This window comes from Mustelus asterias, chromosome 31 (assembly GCF_964213995.1).
Source record: "Mustelus asterias chromosome 31, sMusAst1.hap1.1, whole genome shotgun sequence".
NCBI lineage: Eukaryota > Metazoa > Chordata > Chondrichthyes > Carcharhiniformes > Triakidae > Mustelus > Mustelus asterias.
Window position 1 is genome coordinate 1,934,308 of NC_135831.1, and position 17,861 is coordinate 1,952,168.

The following is a 17,861-nucleotide window of genomic DNA, read 5'->3' on the forward strand; positions in this document are numbered from 1 at the left end:
GTGGATGGATGCCACGATGAGGGGTCGCTGGTTTTAAGGAGTTCATGCTCCAAACCCCAGAGAGATGAGAGCTGGAATTGAAGTGTGTTGAGTGCAAGTTCCCGTTTGATGAATGAGCGTCCATATCCACTCAGTGAGAGGCTGGTTGCTTGTTACCGTGCCTTGGGAATGGAGAAACTTGTCCAGCTCCCCTGTGTGGAATGAACCGGTCCGAACAGAGGCTTGACTCAGTTGCAATTCTTCACCATGTTAGAAGCTCCTTCGCCTTTACACTGTACAGTCACTCACTAATCATTACTCAATTAACCAGAACAAATGTTGCTATCTGGATAAGAACAGACAATAAGCAGCACAACTCGATCTGTGCGAGTGTTTACCACCATCTTCCTTACCACAGGAAGGACCCACCAAGAGGTTCCAGATGAAGGCTTTTTCCAACAGCTACTGGCCTCTCTAATCACAGCAGGTACCTAACCCTGCTTACACCCAGGTGTTTTCAAAACTTGTTTCCAGCCATTATCATCTTCCATTCCCTCAAAGGCCATAGAACAGTTTTTAGTATGGTGGGGGGATTTAGACAGTAGAACTGTGTTTTAATCAGCCAGCATTTGTTGCCCATTACTAATTGCCCCTTTGAACTGAGTGTCTTGCTCGGCCATTTTAGAGGGCAGTTAAGAGTCAACCACATTGCTGTGGTTCTGGAGTCGCATGTAGACCAGACCGGGTAAGGACGGCAGATTTCCTTCCTTAAAGGGACATTAGTAAAGCAGATGGGATGTGGCAGCATCATAACATACCAGATGTTTAATGGCCAATTCTCCTCCGCTTACTCACAGTTGTTGAGAACAGATGGTTATGAGGCGAGCTTCACTTTCAGGCCCCTCAGTTGCTGTAGGCTAGTGTTCTGCCACCTTGTAATTGTTCCTCTGATTTTCCTGTCAACCTCACAGCTTGGCCCAGCGTTTCACACACTGACCAAAGCAGCATGCCTAAGGATGCTGTACCACAAAATGAAGATGTTTGGACATGTCAGCGACTGGAACTCGGCTGCCACTGAAGAAACTTTAAATAGCCCATTGTGTTTGGGTGGCGCAGTGGGTTAGCACTGCTGCCTCACTGCGCCAGGGACCCGGGTTCAATTCCCGGCTTGGGTCACTGTCTGTGTGGAGTCTGCACGTTCTCCCCCCGTGTCTGCGTAGGTTTCCTCCCACAGGCCAAAGATGTGCGGGTTAGAAATCTTAGAAACCCTACAGTACAGAAAGAGCCCATTCGGCCCATCGAGTCTGCACCGACCACAATCCCACCCAGGCCCTACCCCCATATATTTACCCACTAATCCCTCTAACCTACGCATCTCAGGACACTAAGGGCAAATTTAGCATAGCCAATCAACCTAACCCGCACATCTTTGGACTGTGGGAGGAAACCGGAGCACCCGGAGGAAACCCATGCAGACACGAGGAGAATGTGCAAACTCCACACAGACAGTGACCCAAGCCGGGAATCGAACCCGGGTCCCTGGTGCTGTGAAGCAGCAGTGCTAACCACTGTGCTACCATGCCGCCCGGATTGGCCGTGCTAAATTGCCCCTTCGTGTCAAAAGATGTGTAGGTTCGGGGGATTGGCCATGCTAAATTGTCCCTTAGTGTCAGGGGCACTAGCTAGGGTAAATGCATAGGGTTATGGGGATAGGGCCTGGGTGGGATTGTGGTCGGTGCAGACTCGATGGGCCAAATGGACTCCTTCTGCACTGCAGGGATTCTTAAGATTCTATTTAGTTCCTTCTTCAAGCAGTCCTGAAGGAATACCAAGATTACAGTTAATGTCTGACAAAAGTCTCCCAGGCACTGATATTAAACAACAATTAGCAGAGATCTTGGTGATAAAATTGCTGGGTACAAGGTGTTCAGGAAATGAAGAAAATGTGGAAGAGTGGCAGTATTGATGAGCAGGAAGAGGATGGCCCAGAGGGGTCAAGGACAGAGCTAAGGAACAAAAATAGTGCAGTTACATTGCTCAGTATAGTGTGTAGACCACCAACTAACGGGGACAAAGTAGAAATGGTTGAAAGCTGCAGGTTTTTAGGTGTCCAGATCACCAACAACCTGTCCTGGTCCCCCCCATGCCGACACTATAGTTAAGAAAGCCCCACCAACGCCTCTACTTTCTCAGAAGACTAAGGAAATTTGGCATGTCAGCTGTGACTCTCACCAACTTTTACAGATGCACCATAGAAAGCATTCTTTCTGGTTGTATCACAGCTTGGTCTGGGCTCCTACTTTGCCCAAGACCGCAAGGAACTACAAAAGGTCATGAATGTAGCTCAATCCATCACGCAAACCAGCCTCCCATCCATTGACTCTGTCTACACTTCCCGCTGCCTCGGGGAAAAGCAGCCAGCATAATTAAGGACCCCACATACCCCGGACATTCTCTCTTCCACCTTCTTCCGTTGGGAAAAAGATATAAAAGTCTGAGGTCACGTACCGACCGACTCAAGAACAGCTTCTTCCTTGCTGCCATCAGACTTTTGAATGGGCCTACCTCGTGTTAAGTTGATCTTTCTCTATACCCGAATGTAACACTACATTCTGCACTGTATAATTGGTAAAAGGAGGAGGACCCATTCGGGACCAATGGGGGGATTTACGCATAGAGACAGGGAAATAGCTGAGGAACAAAATAAAACTTTGCCACCAAAAGAGAAAATGCTGGAAAATCTCAGCAGGTCTGGCAGCATCTGTAAGGAGAGAAAAGAGCTGGCGTTTCGAGTCCAGATGACCCTTTGTCAAAACTAAAAGGCAGAGAAAGTGGGAGATATTTATACTGCAGGGGGAGGGAATGAAAGATGAGTCATAGCCACAGAAACCAGGGGGAAAGACTGCTAATGGCAGCCCACAGAGAGAGAATAGAAGGGGTGAATGGCCAAACGGCAGAGAAGCTAAAATGAAGATGTTGGGGGAGGGAAGAAAATGGATGGGACAGAGGTAAGATTTAGAAAAGGAGAAGCAAAGGGGGAGAAAAGGTAAGGGAAGCGGGATAAAGTGGGGGGGGAAAGAGTGGGGAAGAAAAATGAAGAAACACAATAAAGAAATAAAAGGTAGAATGAAACTTTGCATCTGTCTTTACCGAGGAAGAAGATACTCCCATAGCACAGTGAGAGAGAAGGTAACTAATACACTCGGAGGATTTGAAGCTAGTCATAGAGTCATGGAGGTTTACAGCATGGAAACAGGCCCTTCGGCCCAAGTTGTCCATGCCGCCTTTTTTTTTTAAACCCATAAGCTAATCCCAATTGCCCGTGTTTGGCCCACATCCCATCGTACCCATGTAACTATCTAAATGCTTTTTAAAAGACAAAATTGTACCCGCCTCTACTACTGCCTCTGGCAGCTTGTTCCAGACACTCACCATCCTCTGTGTGAAAAAATTTCCCCTCTGGACACTTTTGTAAATCTCCCCTCTCACCTTAAACCTATGCCCTCTAGTTTTAGACTCCCCTACCTTTGGGAAAAGATATTGACTATCAAGCTGATCTGTGCCCCTCATTATTTTATAGACCTCTATAAGATCACCCCTCAGCCTCCTACGCTCCAGGGAAAAAAGTCCCAGTCTATCCAGCCTCTCCTTATAACTCAATCCATCAAGTCCCGGTAGCATCCTAGTAAATATTTTCTGCACTCTTTCCAATTTAATAATATCCTTTCTATAATGGGGTGACCAGAACTGTACACAGTATTCCAAGTGTGGCCTTACCAATGTCTTGTACAACTTCAACAAGACATTCCAACTCCTGTATTCAATGTTCTGACCGATGAAACCAAGCATGCCGAATGCCTTCTTCACCACTCTGTCCACCTGTGACTCCACTTTCAAGGAGCTATGAATCATAGAAATCATAGAAACCCTACAGCACAGAAAGAGGCCATTCTGCCCATCGAGTCTGCACCGACCACAATCCCACCCAGGCCCTACCCCCATATCCCTACATATTTACCCACTAATCCCTCTAACCTACGCATCTCAGGACACAAGGGCAATTTTAGCATAGCCAATCAACCTAACCCGCATATCTTTGGACTGTGGGAGGAAACCCACGCAGACACGAGGAGAACGAGCAAACTCCACACAGACAGTGACCCAAGCCGGGAATCGAACCTGGAGCTGTGAAGCAGCAGTGCTAACCACTGTGCTACCGTGCCGCCGAACACGTACACCTAGATCTCTTTGTTCTGTAACTCTCCCCAACGCCCTACCATTAATTGAGTAAGTCCTGCCCTGGTTCAATCGACCAAAATGCATCACCTCGCATTTGTCTAAATTAAACTCCATCTGCCATTCGTCAGCCCACTGGCCCAATTGATCAAGATCCCGTTGCAATTGGAGATAACTTTCTTCACTGTCCACTATGCCACCAATCTTGGTGTCATCTGCAAACTTACTAACCATGCCTCCTATATTCTCATCCAAATCATTAATATAAATGACAAATAACAGGGGACCCGGCACTGATCCCTGAGGCACACCGCTGGTCACAGACCTCCAGTTTGAAAAACAACGCTCTACAACCACCCTCTGGCTTCTGTCAAGAAGCCAATTTTGTATCCATTTAGATACCTCGCCCTGAATCCCGTGAGATTCAACCTTATGCAACAACTTACCATGCGGTACCTTGTCAAAGCTGATAAGGACTAAGTATTAGATAGCCCGTCGAAACTTAAAAGTTGATAAAGCACAGGAGCAGATGAAACGCATCCAATGAGACTGAGGGAAGTGAAAGTGGAAATTGCAGAGGCGCTGGCCAGAATTGTAAATGTTGCAACCTTTTTCAGAAAAGGTTATAAAGACAAGCCCAGCAACCACGGGCCCAACCAGAAATCATGGATAAACAGGGATATCCACTGCTTGCTGAAGTCCAGGTCTGAGGCATTCAAGTCAGGCGACCCTGGTCTATACAAGAAATAATGTGGAGATGCCGGCGTTGGACTGGGGTAAACACAGTCAGAAGTCTAACAACACCAGGTTAAAGTCCAACAGGTTTATTTGGTAGCAAAAGCCACTAGCTTTCGGAACGAAAGCTAGTGGCTTTTGCTACCAAATAAACCTGTTGGACTTTAACCTGGTGTTGTTAGACTTCTTACTGTCTATACAAGAAAGCCAGATATGATCTAAGGAGATCCATCAAAGATGCCAAGACAGTGCCAGACCAAGCTAGAGTCCCAGGCTAGCCACACCGACCCCCGCCGAGGGGGGCAAGGTCAGAAAACAGGCTACAAGATGAAGGCATGTAAAATTGCCGGCTCCAACGCACCCCTTCCTGATGAGCTCAATGCATTCTATGTGTGTTTTGAGCAAGAGGTCAGCGAGAGCCTCGGATGAACCTGTATCCGAAGTCACCATTGCAGATGTCAGAGCAGCCTCTTCGAAGGTCAACCCACAGATAGTGATTGGGCTGGATGGGATACCCGGATGAGCACTCAGATCCTGTGCGGATCAGCTGGCGGGAGTATTCACAGACATCTTCAACCTCTCTTTACAACAATCTGAGGTCCCTATCTGCTTCAAGAAGATGACCATCATCCCGGTACCTAAGAAAAGCCAAGCAGCCTTAATGACTACTGGCCGGTGGCTCTGACATCCATCATTATGAAGTGCTTTAAATCATGGCACGACTCAATTCCAGCCTCCGGGACTGCCTGGATCCACTACAGTTCACCTATCGCCGCAACAGGTCCACAGCAGACACCATCACCCTGGCCCTGCACTCAATCCTGGAACACCTAGGTAACAAGGACAGCTATGTCAGACTCCTATTTATCAACTACAGCTCAGCCTTTAACACCATTATTCCCACAAAATTCATCTCCAAACTCCGTGGCCTGGGCCTCGGCTCCTCCCTCTGCGACTGGATCCTGAACTTCCGAACCCACAGACCACAATCGGTAAGGATAGGCAACAACACCTCCTCCATGATCATCCTCAACACCGGTGCCCCACAAGGCTGTGTTCTCAGCCCCCTACTATCCTCCTTATACACCTCTGACTGTGCGGCCAAATTCCCCTCCAATTCGATTTTCAAATTTGCTGACGACACCACCGTAGTGGCCAGATCTCAAACAATGACGAGACAGAGTACAGGAATGAGATAGAGAATCTGGTGAACTGGAGCAGCAACAATAATCTCTCCCCAATGTCAACAAAATGAGGGAGATAGTCATTGATTTCAGGAAGCGTAGAGGAGAACTTGCCCCTGTCTACATCAACGGGGACGAAGTAGAAAGGGTCGAGAGCTTCAAGTTTTTGGGTGTTCAGATCACCAACAACCGATCCTGGTCCCCCCATGCTGACACTATAGTTAAGAAAGCCCACCAACACCTCTACTTTCTCAGAAGACTAAGGAAATTTGGCATATCTACTATGACTCTCACCAACTTTTACAGATGCACCATAGAAAGCATTCTTTCTGGTTGTATCACAGCTTGGTATGGCTCCTGCTCTGCCCAAGACCGCAAGGAACTACAAAAGTTTGTGAATGTAGCCCAATCCATCACGCAAACCAGTCTCCCATCCATTGACTCTGTCTACACTTCCCGCTGCCTTGGGAAAAGCAGCCAGCATAATTAAGGACCCCCACGCACCCCGGACATTCTCGCTTCCACCTTCTTCCTTTGGGAAAAAGATACAAAAGTCTGAGGTCACGTATCAACCGACTCAAGAACAGCTTCTTCCCTGCTGCTGTCAGACTTTTGAATGGACCTACCTCGCATTGAGTTGATCTTTCTCTACACCCTAGCTATGACTGTAACACTACATTCTGCACCCTCTCATTTCCTTCTCTATGAACAGTATGTTTTGTCTGTTTAGCGCGCAAGAAACAATACTTTTCACTGTATGATAATACATGTGATAATAATAAATCAAATCAAATCAAAATTTAGCATGGCCAATCCCCCTAACTTACATATTTTTGGACTGTGGGAGTGCCCGGAGGAAACCCATATAGATATGGGGAGAACGTGCAAACTCCACACAGTCACCTAAGGCCGGAATCAAACCCGGGTCCCTGGTGCTGTGAGGCAGCAGATTGGAGAAGTTTTGTCTGTTTGCCTTGTAGAAGAGAAGGCTTAGAGAAGATTTGATAGAGATGTTCAAAACCATGCGGGGTATGAACAAAGTAGATAGGGAGGAACTGTTCCTGCGTGTGAAAGAGCGGGCAGAGGTTTAAAGTAATTTGCAAAAGAAGCAGAAGTGTCAAGGGGAAACAGTTTTTGCACAGTAAGTGGTTAAGGTCTAGAATGCACTGCCTGAGAGTGTGGTGGAGGCAGATCCAATTGGAGCATTGTAAAGAGAATGAGGCTGTTCTCTGCAAAGGAAGATTGTGCAGGGTTACAGGGAGAAGGTGGGGGAGTGGCACTACATTAATTTCTAATTCAGAGAGCCGGTGCAATCACGATGGGCTGAATGGCCTCCATCAGCGCTGTAATCGTTCTGTAACTCCCATACAATGTCTTTGAGGTCCCCTGCTGAACCATGCAAAGCCATGAATATTTACTCTGGCTTTCCACTGATTAGTCCATTACTTCATCTGAACATCTGCATAGGCCCCTCATAATGCAACATTTTTAAATTAAAGGCCAAATAACACTCTTTCCTTTTACAGTTACACTAATGTTCAATAGTTAATGTTGCCTGGATTGAGTAGATTTACAAGGATGTTGCCTGGATTGAGTGGCATGCCTTATGAGGATAGGCTGAGGGAGCTCGGTCTTTTCTCCTTGGAGAGACGTAGGATGAGAGGAGACCTAATAGAGGTGTATAAGATGTTGAGAGGCATAGATCGGGTGGACTCTCAGAGGCTTTTTCCCAGGGTGGAAATGGCTGCTACGAGAGGACACAGGTTTAAGGTGCTGGGGGGTAGGTACAGGGGAAATGTTAGGGGTAAGTTTTTCACACAGAGGGTGGTGGGCGAGTGGAATCGGCTGCCGTCAGTGGTGGTGGAGGCAAACTCAATAGGGTCTTTTAAGAGACTCCTGGATGAGTACATGGAGCTTAATAGGATGGAGGGTTATAGGTAGGTCTAGAAGGTAGGGATGTGTTCGGCACAACTTGTGGGCCGAAGGGCCTGTTTGTGCTGTAGTTTTTCTATGTTTCCATGTTTCTACCTCACAGACAGGGAAATCTTAGCCAGGTTATTTGAAATTGGATACCAGGGAGTGCACAGGATGATTCAATAGAATCTATAACAGAGAAACAAGCATTTTGGCCTATATGGCCTCTTTCTACCTCTAGTGACCTCCTCCACCCTGCACCACACTCCCTTCCCCATGTCCCTCTCTTCCTATCTCCCTCATGCATCAAACTTCAGCCTCTGCATCTGAGTCATTCCCTTCCTGTGTTCTCCCCGTGTCTGCGTGGGTTTCCTCCGGGTGCTCCAGTTTCCTCCCACAGTCCAAAGTTGTGCAGGTTAGGTGGATTGGACATGATAAATTACCCCTTAGTGTCCAAAGATGTGCTTCTTTTAGGGCAAACCAAATAAACCAACTCAAATTAACTCAGGGGTAAAGTAAAAGGGGCAGCTCCCCAAAAGGAGGGGGAACAGCCCGAACAGAAGGACAAAGGAAACTTAAAACATCAAAATGTGATTATCGGGGTCTATAATGCACCCAAGCCCCTGCAGTGCCCAACGGGCGGGGAAGGCCTCAACTGCACCCGTGGACACCGCATGCTCCCTCTCCAGGGACCCCTGGCCGCGAACGTAGCCGCGGTAGAGGGGCAGACAGTCAGGATGGACGACCCCGTCGATCGCCCGCTGCCTGGACCTGTTAATGGCGAGTTTATGTACGGGTTAGGTGGATTGGACATGCTAAATTGCCCCTTAGTGTCCAAAGATGTGCTGGTTAGGTTGACTGGCCATGTTAAATTGCCCCTTAGTGTAGGTTAGATGGATTAGCCATAGGAAATGAGTGGGGTTATGGGGATAGAGTGGGGAGAGGGCCTGGGTAAGATACTGTCAGAGAGTTGGTGCAGATTTAATGGGCCGATTGGCCTCTTCTGCACAGTTGGGATTCTCTGTGGAGGATGTATGTGGACAATGAAGAAAATGAACCAATTGTCATAACGCCCTCGGAATGAACATTACTGAAACAAGTTCTGATGAAATATTATGAAGCTGAAATGTTACCTCTGTTTCTATCATAAGAGCATAAGAAATAGCAGTAGGCCATTTGGCCCTTCAAGCCTGCTCTGCTATGCAATAAGATCCCGGCTGACTTGCTATCTCAACACCATCTTCCTGCATAAATCCCACATCCATTGTTCCTTAGTATCTCAAAATCCATCAATCTCAACCACTGACTATCCACAGCACCCTGGGGTATACAAACTCTATCAATCTCAACCAGTGACCACCCACAGCACCCTGGGGTATACAAACTCTATCAATCTCAACCAGTGACCACCCACAGCACCCTGGGGTAGACAAACTCTATCAATCTCAACCAGTGACCACCCACAGCACCCTGGGGTAGACAAACTCGATCAATCTCAACCAGTGACCACCCACAGCACCCTGGGGTAGAGAAACTCTATCAACCTCAACCAGTGACCACCCACAGCACCCTGGAGTAGACACCTCCAAAGATTCACAATTTTTCAACTTAGTCCACTACCCCCCCCATTCTTTTTTAAAAGTTTATTTATTAGTCACAAAGCTGACATTAACACAGCAATAAAGTTACTGTGAAATTCCCCTCATCGCCACACTTCAGTGCCTGTTCGGGTCAATGCACCCTAACCAGCACGTCTTTCAGACTGTGGGAGGAAACCGGAGCCACCGGAGGAAACCCACGCAGACACGGGGAGAACGTGCAAACTCCACACAGACAGTGACCCGAGCCAGGAATCAAACCCGGGTCCCTGGCGCTGTGAGGCAGCAGTGCTAACCCGCTGTGCCACTGTGCTGCCCACATTCTGGGACTGTGACCCCTAGTTCTAGACTCCCCAGCCAAGGGGAAACAGCGTCTCAGCATTTACCCCACCAAAAACAAACTGCTACGCCTGCTGCCAAATGGGAAAATGCTGGAAATACTCAACAGCTCTGACAGCATCTGTGGAGAGAGAAAAACAGAGTTAACCTTGGGGCTGAAGGATATAAAGGATATACTTGCATTGGAGGCAGTACAGCGGAGGTGGACTAGATTGGTCCCTGCATGCGGGGTGGTGCTACAATGAGAGACTGAATGAATTGGGTTTATATTCTCTGGAGTTTAGAAAAACGGGAAGCGATCTCATTGAAACTCACAAAATCAGTGCAGACTCGATGGGCCGAATGGCTTCTTTCTGTTCTGTAGGGAGTGTGGTGATATAAACAGGGCCTAGTTTTAAGGCTGATAAAATTGGATATCCTAAATTAAAGAATTGGGCACATTGAAATCAAACACAGTCAAACCTCGGGCAGGCCAATTGTACAATACACAAATGTGTCTGGGACTGACCCATCACCCACCCATCAAAGGTCGTTACACTCTACTTGAGACTTAGCAGGAGATCATGGCACCTCATTGAAATGCATCGGTCTATTGTTAGAAGCCCAGATCGGGCCAGACTTTCTGTCACCAAGAGATCCTGTAGAAACCTTACCTGATAACAAGTTTAACAACATGGAGGTGGACACCTGGGGGGCGGACCCTGGTGTCCTGTCAGGCAGACATCAAGAAACCCACTGGGTATTGGAACCCCCTCCTGGGACCTCATTGGCCAGAAGCCAGAGAAGTTTCTGGAAAGGCAAGCAGGCTGGGGATAAAGGGACACACTCAGAGGCACACAGGAGCGAAGACTCGACAGGGGAGACAGCCGTGACCATTCGGAAGACTGACCAGAGAAGGAAGGAAGAAGCGGCCATCGAGACTCACCTTTGTGACGACAGACCAGAGGGACTCAGAGAATCGGGCCTGCAGTTTAACCAAGCCATCTTTACGGGTAGTATACTTGAATCTGCTGGGGTATCCTCTTATTTTATGTGGGTAATTTAAGGGTTAATAGTGTTATTTAATAAACTTGTTGAATCTTTACTTGTGTTTGTCCTTTGTCCACCTTGCAAATAAGGGCACCGGGGTAAAACCTTGGAGTAAGTAAACTGGTTGAAAGTATCTGAGATTAACAGGTACAACAGGAGTCTATGATTCTGAGGGGGAATTGCTTGCCTCTACCCCTCCCCCTCGTCTTCAATAGTTTTATATCTGGCAAAGAGAAACGCTGAAAGGAAATGAGTGAGGTGGAAGACATAGTGACCCAGTTCCCGGTCTCGCCACCCCAATGTTCGCAGGCCAGGCTGGGCAGGATAAGCTTCTTATTCATTAAGCATTGATTGTCCATCGCTAACTGCTCTCCACGTCAGAGCATTTGTTGTGGATCTGGAGTTCCATGTAGGCCAGGCCAGGTAAGGACGGCAGTGAACCAGATGGGTCTTTAACGACAATCAACAATGCTTTCATGGTCATCGTTCGAATTTTAATTCCAGATTTTTATCACCATCTGCCATGCCAACTATTCCTCTTGGTTGAAGGGTCAGTCACGAGGGGACATAGGTTCAAGGTGAGGGGCAGGGGGTTTAGGGGGGAATGTGAGGAAAAGCTTTTTTACCCAGAGGGGGGGTGAGGGTCTGGAATGCGCTGCCTGGGAGGGTGGTGGAGGCCGGAGGCCTCACATCCTTTAAAAAGTACCTGGATGAGCACTTGGCGCATCATAACATTCAGGGCTACGGGCCGAGTGCTGGCAGATGGGATTGGGTGAGAGTTCAGGTGTTTCTAATGTGTTGGTGCAGGTTCGATGGGCCGAAGGGCCTTTTCTGGGCTGTAGGATTCTATGGTGGGATTGATTATTAATCCAGTGACAATACCACTGTGCCACCACCTCCCGCAGTGATAGGATTGGCCTAACCCTGCTCCTAAGTTCCAGAAAGAACAGGCAACATGGTGGCAGCACTGTTGCCTCACAGCACCAGGAACCCAGGTTCGATTCTGGCCTTGGGTGACTGTGTGGAGTTTGCATGTTCTCCCCGTGTCTGCATGGGTTTCCTCCCATGGTCCAAAGATGTGCAGATAAAAACAAAATACTGCGGATCCTGGAATCTGAAACAAAAACAGAAAATGCTGGAGAGATTAGAGCCAATGTTTCAAGTCTGGATGACAATTAGGGGGATTGGCCATGCTAAATTGCCCCTTAGTGTCCCAAAATGTGCAGGTTAGGGGGATTGGCCATGCTAAATTGCCCCTTAGTGTCCCAAAATGTGCAGGTTAGGGGGATTGGCCATGCTAAATTGCCCCTTAGTGTCCCAAAATGTGCAGGTTAGGTGGATTGGCCATGCTAAATTATCATAGAAACCCTACAGTGCAGAAAGAGGCCATTTGGCCCATCGAGTCTGCACCGACCACAATCCCACCCAGGCCCTACCCCCATATCCCTACATATTTACCACTAATCCCTCTGACCTACACATCTCAGGACTCTAAGGGGCAATTTTTAGCATGGCCAATCAACCTAACCCGCACATCTTTGGACTGTGGAGGAACCGGAGCACCCGGGGAAACCCACTCCTTACTCCTTAGTGTCCCAAGATGCGCTGGTTAGGGGGATTGGCCATGCTAAATTGCCCCTTAGTGTCCCAAAATGTGCAGGTTAGGTGGAATGGCCATGCTAAATTATCATAGAAATCATAGAAACCCTACAGTGCAGAAAGAGGCCATTTGGCCCATCGAGTCAGCACCGACCACAATCCCACCCAGGCCCTACCCCATATCCCTACATATTTACCCACTAATCCCTCTGACCTACACATCTCAGGACACTAAGGGGCAATTTTTAGCATGGCCAATCACCTAACCCGCACATCTTTGGACTGTGGGAGGAAACCGGAGCACCCAGGAGGAAACCCACTCCTTACTCCTTAGCGTGCCAAGATGTGCAGGTTAGGGGGATTGGCCATGCTAAATTGCCCCTTAGTGTCCAAGATGTACAGGTTAGGGGGATTGGCCATGCAAAAAAAAAAAAATTGCCCCTTAGTGTCCCAAGATGGCCAGGTTAGGGGGATTGGCCATGCTAAATTGCCCCTTAGTGTCCCAAGACATACAGGTTAGGGGGATTAGTGGGTTAAAGTGTGGGGATATGCGGATAGGGCCTGGGTAAGATGGTCTGTCGCAGACTCGATGGGCCAAATGGCCTCTTGCTGCCCTGTAGGGATTCTATGATTCTCTGAAAGAGCAATCTGTTGGGTGGCACAGTGGTTGGCACTGCTGCCTCACAGCACCAGAGATCTGGGTTCAATTCCAGCCTCGGGTGACTCTTTATGGACGCTCTTAGCATCATTCTCAGCTTTTAGCATCACCATTTCCATTCCCTTTTTGTCTGTGCCATTCCAATCAAGTACAACTCCCCAACCCCCTCCCCTCATAATATAAACTTGTCTGATTTTCCTTGTCTCCAGCTCTGACAGAGGGTCATCCAGACTCGAAATGTTGGCTCTATTCTCTCTCCACAGATTTAAAGTAAAGTTTATTTATTAGCAACAAGTAGGCTTACATTAACACTGCAATGAAGTTACTGTGAAAATCCCCTAGTCGCCACACTCTGGCGCATGTTCGGGTAACACCGAGGGAGAATTTAGCATGGCCAGTCCACCTAACCAGCACGTCTTTCAGACTGTGGGAGGAAACCGGAGACCCGGAGAAACCCACGCAGACACGGGGAGAACGTACAGCCTCTGCACTGTCACCCAAGCCGGGAATAGAACCTGAGTCCCTGGTGCTGTGAGGCAGCAGTGCTAACCACTGTACCCACCGTGCCGCCTGCAGATGCTGTCAGACCTGCTGAGATTTTCCAGCATTTTCTGTTTTTGCTTGGGTGACTGTCCTGTGCGGAGTCTGCATGTTCTCCCCGTGTCTGCATGAGTTTCCTCCGGATGCTCCGGTTTCATCCCACATGCCAAGGTGTGTGGGTTAGGTGGATTGGCTATGCCTTATGTGGGGTCACAGGGATAGGGCCTGGTGGGATTGTTGTCAGTGCAAGCCCGATGGGCTGAATGGCCTTCTTCTACACTGTAGCACTCCATGATCCTATGACCCCACACATTTACCCACTAATCCACCTAACCCGCACATCTTTGGTCTATGGAGAAACCGGAGCATCCAGAGGAAACCCACGCAGACACGGGGAGAATGTGCAAACTCCACACAGAGTCAATAAATGCCAGAATTGCTCTCGGATCCCTGTGTCGTGAGGCAGCAGTGCTAGCCACTGTGCCACTTTTATAGATATATTCTGATGAAACAAACGTGGTAAAGGATTAGGGGAACAGGTGGATTCGAAACTATGAAGAGATCAGCCATGATCTGATTGAATGGAGGAGCAGGCTACTTCTGCTCCTAATTCCTACGTGCTGCCCATCGGGTTGGTTATGGGGATAGAGCTTGGGTAAGATGCTCTGTCGGAGAGTCAGTCCAGGCTCAATGGGCCAAATAGCCTCCTTCTGTACTGTAGGGATTCAGTGAATCCATTTAAGGTCCTGATGCTCTTTTTTTAAAAAAATCTCCTTTGTCCAGGGTTGCAAAGGGGAACCTGAGCTCTGGAGGGGGTGGGGAGAGAAAATTCATAAGAAATAGGAGCAGAATGAGGCCATTCGGCCCATCGAGTTCGCTCGCCATTCGATCATGCTGATATGTTCCTCGTCCTCATTCTCCTGCCTTCCCCCCATAACCCTTCAACCCCCATTCCCAATTAATATCACTCTCACTCCTCCTTAAATGTACTCACGTCCCAGCACCCACCGGGTAGGGAATTCCACAGATTCACAACCCTTTGGGAGAAGTAGTTTCTCCTCCAACTCTGTTTTAAATTTGCTGCCCCTTATCCTCAGCTGTGACCTCTCGTCTAGAATGTCCACAAGAGGAAGCATCCGCTCCACGGCTACTTTGTCCATAACCTTTCATCATCTTGTATACCTCAATTTGATCTCACGGTGGCACAGTGGGTTAGCACTGCTGTCTCACAGCGCCAGGGCCCGGGGGTCGAATCCTGGCTTGGGTCACTGTCTGTGTGGAGTCTGCATGTTCTCCCCATGTCTGCGTGGGTTTCCTCCCACAGTCCAAAGATGTGCAGGGTAGGTGGATTAGCCATGGTAAATTGCCCCTTTGTGTCGGGGAGGCTAGCTAGGGTAAATGCGTGGGGTTATGGGGATGGGCCTGGGTGGGATTGTGATTGGTGCAGACTCAATGGGCTGAAATGGCCTCCTTCTACACTGTAGGATTTTATGATTCCCCTCATTCTTCTAAATTCCAGAGCGTATAGGCCTGAACTATAAGACCAAAAGACATAGGAGCAGAATTAGGCCATTTGGCCCATCAAGTCTGCTCTGCCATTCAATCATGGCTGATAATTTTCTCATCCCCATTCTCCTGCCTTTTCCCCATAACCCCTGATCCTCTTATTAATCAAGAACCTATCTGTCTCTGTATAAAAGCAAATTACTGCGGATGCTGGAATCTGAAACCAAAAGAGAAAATGCAGGAAAGTCTCAGCAAGTCTGGCAGCATCTGTAAGGAGAGAAAAGAGCTGACCTTTCGAGTCCAGACGACCCTTTGTCAAAGCTCTATCTATCGATCTCTGTCTTAAAGACACTCAATGATTTCTCCACAGCCTTCTGCGGCAAAGAGTTCCACAGATTCACCACTCTCTGGCTGAAGAAATTCCTCCTCATCTCTGTTTTAAAGGATCGTCCCTTTGGTTCCCAAACTTTTTCACTGGGCCGCACTTTTGGAATAAAAATTTTGCTCACGCCACACCGAATTTTTTATTGATAAGAAATACATTCAAAACAAAAAAAACCCCAACTCCGAGCAGTGCTTGATTCATAACATAGAACACAACTACTCTACAATATGATCATGGGACATCCAGAAAGTATAAAACAATCACTTTGGAAAAATATCTAATCCATGTTTAAATGTTTCTTTGATTGTCCCTTGAATCTTCCCGCCACACTTGCCATCCTCTCTCGCCGCACCCTTTGGGAACCACTGCTTTAGCCTGAGGTTGTGCCCTCTGGTTCTAGTTTTTCCTACTAGTGGAAACATCCTCTCCACGTCCACTCTGTCCAGGCCTCTCAGTATTTTGTAATTTTTGATAAGATCCGCCCCCCCCCTCATCCTTCTAAACTCCAGACCCAGAGTATAGAAACATAGAAAAACTACAGCACAAAACAGGCCCTTTGGCCCCACAAGTTGTGCCGAACATATCCCTACCTTTCAGGCCTACCTATAACCCTCCATCCTGTTAAGTCCCATGTACTCATCCAGAAGTCTCTTAAAAGACCCTATTGAGTTTGCCTCCACCACTGACGGCAGCCGATTCCACTCACCCACCACCCTCTGTGTGAAAAACTTCCCCCTAACATTTCCCCTGTACCTACCCCCCAGCACCTTAAACCTGTGTCCTCTCATAGCAGCCATTTCCACCCTGGGAAAAAGCCTCTGAGAGTCCACCCGATCTATGCCTCTCAACATCTTATACACCTCTATTAGGTCTCCTCTCATCCTACGTCTCTCCAAGGAGAAAAGACCGAGCTCCCTCAGCCTATCCTCATAAGGCATGCCACTCAATCCAGGCAACATCCTTGTAAATCGCCTCTGCACCCTTTCAATCATTTCCACATCCTTCCTGTAATGAGGCGACCAGAACTGAGCACAGTACTCCAAGTGGAGTCTGACGAGGGTCTTATATAGCTGCATCATTATCCCCGGACTCCTAAACTCAATCCCTCGATTGATAAAGGCCAGCACACCATACGCCTTCTTAACCACCTCCTCCACCTGTGGGATGATTTTATAGTCAAGGTACTTCATATCCTCTACAGTACTAAGAGTCTTTCATCATAGAAACCCTACAGTACAGAAAGAGGCCATTCGGCCCATCGAGTCTGCACCGACCACAATCCCACCCAGGCCCTACCCCCATATCCATACATATTTTACCCACTAATCCCTCTAATCTACGCATCCCAGGACACTAAGGGGCAATTTTAGCATGGCCAATCAACCCAACCCGCACATCTTTGGACTGTGGGAGGAAACCGGAGTACCCGGAGGAAACCCACGCAGACACGAGGAGAATGTGCAAACTCCACACAGACAGTGACCCAAGCCGGGAATCGAACCCAGGTCCCTGGAGCTGTGAAGCAGCAGTGCTAACCACTGTGCTACCGTGCCGCCCTGTTCCCTTAATATTGTACTCCTTCATCCCATTTGACCTACCAAAATGGACCACGACGCATTTATCTGGGTTGAAGTCCATCTGGAGTGTAGGCCTATACTCTCTGGAAATTAGATGAATGAGGGGAATCATAGAATCCGACAGCGCGGAAGGAGGCCATTCAGCCCTTCATTCCTGGGATCATTAATCAAGAACCTATCTATCGCTGCCTTAAAGACACTGTACAATCTAGAAAGGCGGGGATGTGGTGGTGGGGAGTTGACCACCTCCACATCCCTCCCTTAGGCAAAGGAGACTAAAACTGTGGCTGCCTCTTGTGTGTGGTTCAATTGCTTGGGCCTGGGATGTTGGGGCTGGCATTCCTTTGTCTGATGAATGAATGGGACTTTGTCAGACACAGAGAGAGATCTCCCCCAGACACGTGGTCTCCTAGACTGGGACTACCCATTTAGTCCTTCTAATCACGTGCTAATGGGGGGGGAGGGGGAATAAAATAAAGTCTTCCTACAAAAGATGAGGCTGAACTTTCCATTCCCCACCCCCGCCCCCTCACTCCTCCTATAAGTAATTAAAAGGAAGATTATACATCAATTAAAAAAAAC

The 17,861-nt window shown here is 48.1% G+C and overlaps 1 protein-coding gene across 1 annotated transcript in view; it reads left to right on the top strand.

Annotated features, from left to right (window-relative positions):
• The window catches only part of LOC144481712 (uncharacterized), a 240,640-nt gene that overhangs the window by 167,785 nt on the left and 54,994 nt on the right, over positions 1-17,861 (top strand). The window lies entirely within an intron of this gene.